This window comes from Falco cherrug, chromosome 11 (genome assembly GCF_023634085.1).
Source record: "Falco cherrug isolate bFalChe1 chromosome 11, bFalChe1.pri, whole genome shotgun sequence".
Taxonomy (NCBI): Eukaryota; Metazoa; Chordata; class Aves; order Falconiformes; family Falconidae; genus Falco; species Falco cherrug.
In genome coordinates this window covers 30,801,086-30,807,085 of record NC_073707.1, presented here as the reverse complement: position 1 = coordinate 30,807,085, position 6,000 = coordinate 30,801,086, and positions in this window count along the sequence as shown.

The window sequence follows — 6,000 nt, the reverse complement described above, 5'->3', positions numbered from 1 at the left end:
GCACTAGGATTTTGTCTGCTCGGGGTTAATTTAGTTCATCATCCTTTCCCAGCAGCACGTCCAGCTCGCTCTCAGAGTTTACCAACCCATCTTTCAGGGGCTGTATAAAAAGACCAGGTACAAGATTCCTGACATGGACACTGAAGCTGCTAAGTCACCAAGTCTTGCTGGTGTTTTGTCTTGCGGGTGCTTTATTCTGCAGCACGCTATGCTCTGCGTGCCTTTCTCTGGGACAGCTGGCTGCACTTCAGGGGGCCTTTCAAGATGAAACATGCTGGAAAAAATAAATTATTATTATTATTGTGCAGCTATCGTGGTTATGAATGTTTAATTTATAGACTCCAGACTGCGGCCAAACTCCATGCAAAGGAAAAAAGGAGAAAAAGAAGTAATTGCACGCTAAAATGGCTGGAATGCTCCTCTGGAGCCTTCTGTACTGTACCTTTTGAACATGTGTTTTTCTTTTTAAGTTGTATTTGTTATTAGCCTACAAAGCAATTGAGCTGTGTGCTAAATGGATCAACAGCAGTTATGACTGGACTCCTCAGCCTGTGCCCTGTTGAGATTTACACGTTGCACCTGGGTTTTCACCCAGTGCTAAGGCTCTGGATCGCTCCCCTGTGCTGCCCTGAGGAGCACAGGCGTCGGAGCATGGCTCTTGGGTGTTGCTGAAAAATATTTTAACAAATGTTTTTGTCAAATCAAACATGTGCAATTATTTCTGGAATTGCATTTTAAGGTAAAATCTCTTTTTAGATTTTTTTTTTTAAGGGGTTCTTCCACCACCCTTGAACTGAAGGAAGAAGGTTTATGTGTCAGTTGTGGGCTCAGTGTGGAGGGATGTGACTTGGACTTTACTGAATATTGGGCCAAATTCAATGTGATGGATTTGCAGATCCATGGGAGGGATATAAGCTTTATTTTGGAAGCCGGTAAGGGGAAGGAAGATGCTATAGCATCTCTCCCTTACCTGGGTGTCCTCACTCATCCTTGGAATGTCTGCTGCTGCCAAATGTGACTTGACTCCAGAGCAGAGCAGCCTTCAGCTAGTGCTGCCATCTTCTTTTAGTAAGTATTTTAAAGACAACCCTGAAGTACACCTAAGGAATGTAGCCACAGTTTTCAGTGGGAAATGTCGTATCCAGTGTCAAGCCTATATGATTCATTCCCACCATAAGCTCCTATTACCTTCAAGAAAAATGACAGGTTGAGTAGTGTACTCCTCTTTTTTTTTTTTCTTTTTTTTTTCCTTCTTTTTTCTTTTGGTAGATAAAATCTCACCACTTTGTCTTGCTGCTTAAATAGACAAGAAAGTTTTACTATTGTTTCAAGGGGAAAAGAAAAGTCTGTTAAACATTTTAAAGTCTTGTTGTTGCTTTCTGTGTTTAAAAACTCCTTTTAATAGTGGCCTGATTCTGCAGTGACTTAAGAGTGGGAGTTTAATCTGTCCTTCAGACATACATTCAGTCAAGTCTCCGATCGTCTCTCGCCTTCACAAGACCAGTTTACCTGCACCAGCTCTGCCTCCTGGGTATTTCTGGGATTGAGGGTTTTATTACTTGATTTAATCATCATTTAAGGATTATTTTTATTTTATTTGATTACTGCAGAAGAACTTGTAGAGTGAAACATGGATGTATATTTTTTCTGGGTGATAAACATTGGAATAAACTTTTGAAGAAGTGAAAATACAAAATAATTTAGCTTAATTTTCTGTCAAAATGCTTCGGAACAGATCATCTTGGGGTGAATCTTGCTGCTTGAATTTGGCACTCTGGGTGCAGTGGTTAGTGGCTGGTTTTGGGCTACCGTATGGTAATAAGGACAGAAAGGAGAAATCTAGTGGGAAATTCAAAATGTATTGCAAATCTTATCTAGATGGAATAAAATTATCCAATTTGATGCTGCAGAAAATGTGGGGATATCACCTTAGGATGCATGATTAAACTGAGTCTTATTTCTTATTGTGGTATCTTGTTCTGTGTTGACAGAGTGCAAGTTATAAGCAATTGCTATACGTTTTCTAAATAGCTGCATTGCCTATTCCATTCCTATTCCCTACTTTTGTTCCACAATATTTTTATAATTGCAGACTTTTCACAATATAGAAAACTAAGAATATGTGGGCTTTGGTTGCATTTGTGTGGCTTCTTAACCCCTCAAATCACGTAACTCTATTTTCTATCAAAACTATTTAAGTCTAAAACGAAGACTGATACTCTCTCTGAACGTCACTTCTGGTGAGGCATGACATGAGGCTGGCAGCAATCTGTTTCTCAAACAGGGAAAATGCTGTAGAACAAAGCTTTATTTGATGCGAAATCCAGACGGATGATATTGCAGATCATTTTAATAATTTTAATTTTGTAATGCTAATGACTTTTCTATCTCTTCCTTAGTTTTATTTGGTGGGAGAGTTGTGAATTAAGGAAAGCAGATATTAGAATTACAAGGGCAATCATGCTTCATAATCACCACCCAGCAGAAGCTTTTATTTCAGCAGTGAACAGGAAACATTCAGAACCGTGGCATTAATTTTATTGCTTTGGTAGTCAGGTCCAAATTAACCAATTATAGGCCCATGATGAAGTGAAAATCACAGCTGGGGTACATCGGCTGCACAAAGCTCTTGCTGCACCCTGGATGATGATTGCTAAAGCTCAAGGAAGGTTCTTAAAGATACTTAGGCTCCTTCCATCTGAAAACACCTGGCAGTGGGAACCTATTATGGACTTTTTTTCATGTTTGCCTTGCAAGAATTTTGTTTTCATAGTTGAGTAACAGAAAACTTTATGCAAGTCCACATGCTCTTAGTACAACAAATACTTCTAGGGAAAGAAATATGGCTGTTTAAATCAGAATTCACATCTGTCGATGTAACTATTTTGTCAGTAGTGTGGGTTTTTGTTGGGTTTTTTCCTCTTTTCCTGCTCAGCTCAGAGCAAGTACAGATGGGGAAAAGTGTGGTTATTTCTGACAATGACTGTGTGAGTGCTTCGCACATGACACAGCTGAATAGCAAGGAGAGGCTGAATGATGAGACATACAAGGATCGAAGGGCAGCCTCATGGCAGGCTTTGTTCTCTCTGACATTGAGTCATTTTCAATATGTGATTATATTTTATCTCATATCACTTTGAAAGTGGTCTGGGCAGCATGCTGGTTTCTTTTTTTCTGGAGTTGTGTTCTTGGAGTGCTTGAATACTTTTTTTTTCCCCCTTTGTTTATTTTTCTGGAAGTGGTTCAAAAGACATTTGGAGAAGTTAAGGAGACAATTGGTAATTTATGTTGTTTTCTTTTGGGGGTAATCCAAAGCCATCTGAAGGCAATAGAATGGTCTAGTTAACTCTGAAGGGCTATGGGTTAGGCCCTGGAAGAGAATTGTTGTTAGTCTATTGACAATTAGGTGATATCTTGATATGTGAAATTATAAAATACAACCATAAGCCTTACAGCTCAAGATGTTTTAATCTTGCTTTGAAGTGCTGTTTTCCAGCATGCCGCAATTACACTGCCTCACTGGCCCGAGATGTGGTAGGGCAGACTAATACTCTGGAACAGAAATGTCTTTAAAAAAATCCAGAGACTATTGGACTGATCATGTACCAAAATAAATAAATAAAGAAATTAAAATCCAGATTTATTATCGTAATAGGAATTTTTGGCAATACTGAGGATGAGGCTCCCTTTCCATCGTTACGGGTCACCAGGAAGCTGTATCAGCTGGCATGGATATAGTTACTCCTGTCTTGGGACTGGAGGTGAACTGGCTGATCTCTTTAGAAGTCCCTTATAGCTCTATTTTGTGTGGGTGGTGCTGGTGCAGTTATTTTGTAGGGGTTTTTTTGTTTGTTTGTTTTGGGGTGTGTGTATTGGTTGGTTTTGTTGGTGTTTTTTTTGACCCTACGAAATGTTTCTCATGAAAATTTTTGATGGCACCCTAATTATACATTAGAGCATTGAGATGACAAAGTAGAGGGTAAATATAAATGTGAGGGATGAAACAGATACAAGGAGAATGAAGAGGAGAATTAAAATTGCTCTCGCTGGTAAATAAGGCTCAGTGTCGCTCCTTTGATTTGCTACTTGCTGAAGGCAAGGAGGGAAACGTGTATTTGCAGCTGTGTTAATAGTAGCACATTCAAAACTGAAGATAAGTCCAAGCTGACCTGTAGGTGTTTTCCTTTGGCTTGTTAGTAGTTCCGATAACTAGTTTTGGGAAGTGTTCACCCAGAGGTGTTTCGTGGGCAGACAGCGATGTGCTCACTGTGACCAAATGTGCTCGTTCCCCATATGTCCCGTGTCAGCCTCGCTATACCAGATGTGGGTTACAGGGGCAGGTGCATAACATGAGAACTGTTCCAGACCCACCCTTTGCACAACGAGGTGCTCCACACCAACTACATCAAGCATGTCCCCCTGTACCCACGCCAGAAGCTGTGGTGCAGCTCTGCTTTAAGCCATGGTACTTGGTGGACAAGTCAGGTAGGGAAGTTGTTGCAGCGTCTGGTCATCATCAACACACTAGCTCAATCAATCTTCAGGAAAGAGTATCTTGCTGATGCCTGGAAACTTACTCAGATGTGAATTTTTGTTCAGGTGGTGTTGGCTGATTTTCTAGAGTAGCTCTGCTCAGTTCTGAAGCAGCCACAGTTGCAATTTTTACTCCTGTCCCATTAATAACTTCCCATTACTTCTTTAACTGACAAGGTAATTGATCTGTAGGGATCCTATGTCTGCGCTTGGGCTTCTTCAGTACTGCTAGCTTTTTATTTTGGGGTGAATCCATAGAAGCTCAGTCATGTTTCACTTAATGAGGTTTCAATGTGAAGTGGAGGCAAATGTGGCCTGAGACCCTCACCCTTGCACACACAGTAAGTGCTCGCTTGTCTCTGCTAATTGTGTGCTAAGAAAGAAGCACTGTGTTTCTTGGCAGAGCTGTGCACAGCATAGTTTCCTATTGTAAACCTTAAGTTTCTCAGAAATAAAAGGAAATTACTCTCTTGAAATATATATGTGTGTATGTACGCATATTTTATTTTTTTTTTCCCAAAGTAACATACAGTTGCTGACTACTATCTGGCTATGGTTCAGATTGCTTTGGCGGGAAGTATTTATGCTTTATGGCATCTCGGGGTCTATGGTTAATAGCTTTATCGGATAATTACAGTGCTGGAAACAATAAGTGATGTGTGTTCTGTTGTGGGGATTTGAGATGCACCCTATCTCACAGGGGTCTTAGTATTAGTATCTTCTCTCATCCATTTCAAATAGCAAAGGATGAGCTGGAACAGATGGTTGTGTGTAGTCCCTTTTATCCAAGCCCAAATCTCAGACCTGCTGGTTCTCCCCATCACCCTCAGGAAAGCTCTATGCTGCAGCCTCCACTTGGCTTTTCTCCAGTGCTTACACCTAGGAGGGATCATACATGCCTCTTCCAAGGACTTTTTACAAGATAAGGGGCTCTTTCCTCCAACGGAAAGAGTTAGTCGTGGATGTCACGTCTGTACCTAGTGAAGACTTTTTACTGTAGCCTGCATGCTTGGTGCTGGATTAGAGTGGTGGAATAAAAGGTCAAGGTCCTTTTTGTCTTCACATCCGTATGCCTGCTGAGGAGATTTTGTAATTTGGGCTCCAGCACATGAAACATGGGGCTTGTGAGCAGCCTTAGGGATGGTGCTTCCTTCCTGGCTGGTGGAGGGAAGGCTAAGTCACGGTTTCTAAATATGATGGCAGCTAACGTTAACAGTAAGCAGGGGCATAAGCAGTAGGGAAGGAGTTGAAAGTCTGAGGAGATGTGGTCTCTTGACTTTTTCAGGCTGGTAACATAACTAGTCTTCATCAGGGTGCTCTGAAATATAACCTTAAATTAAATGTTCAGCCAGCTGAGCCCGTTGGGGAGGTTTTGTGCCCTAAAAACAGGCTTGTAGGGCAGGTTCTTGTATGCTGTACTTCGTGCCATGTTCCTTGTTTTGGCCAGATTAAATGCCTCTCGGAACA